The sequence below is a fragment of the Penaeus monodon genome, chromosome 23, assembly GCF_015228065.2.
Source record: "Penaeus monodon isolate SGIC_2016 chromosome 23, NSTDA_Pmon_1, whole genome shotgun sequence".
Lineage (NCBI taxonomy): Eukaryota > Metazoa > Arthropoda > Malacostraca > Decapoda > Penaeidae > Penaeus > Penaeus monodon.
The window spans coordinates 7261638-7262417 of NC_051408.1; positions in this window are offsets into that span (position 1 = coordinate 7261638).

Consider the following 780-nt stretch of genomic DNA (forward strand, 5'->3'; position numbering starts at 1 on the left):
AAAAGAAACACGGGAACGAGTCCACATAAAAAAATAACTATATATATATAAAGGTAGAACAAAATACGCATACAGTACATTGCATACCTCGGCCGCACCATTGACCCCCGTCGTGCACAAGAGTAGTTCTGCCCAACGATGGTACGACTTACCCAGGAAGGAGACAAAATTTGCGCCCGTACCCCCTGCTATGTTCGAGCCGGCAGCCAACCGCTAACTTTTACGAACTTCGGTGTTGTTTGGTCTTTTGGATATTTCAAATGGTTGTTGGTTGCTCTATTTCAGGAGCAATTAACGGATAATAAACGCCTTATGAAGGAGTTTCTTTCAACACCTTAATGGTATGGTTGTATTAAGTGTCCGTATTCTCGATGGTTCTAGAAGATATATGTATATCTTGTTTATATTTTTTCATGAATCTGGGAGATAAGTAACAGATATATTATATATCTCTCAAGGTTTTGGCTGACGTTGTTGCATTAGGAGTCAACCGATGGCTAAAAATAACATATGAAAGTTAACGTCAGTTACCTAAAACAAAATCAAGAATTTTTACTAGATTTCCACGTAATAAATTTGAACCGAAGGTAAACAAATACAAACAAGAAGCAAAGATCATAAGAACAGGTTCCCTAAATAGCCAAGGCCTGCCATGAATCATCGGCTGCGCCCTTCGAATTTCAAACCCCTTCTGAGATCCTACAGTGTAACGAAAGCTCTCTAGGACTAAAAGTAAGCGTTATTCCTTCCGTGACATCGAATCGCATATCCATCTCCTTG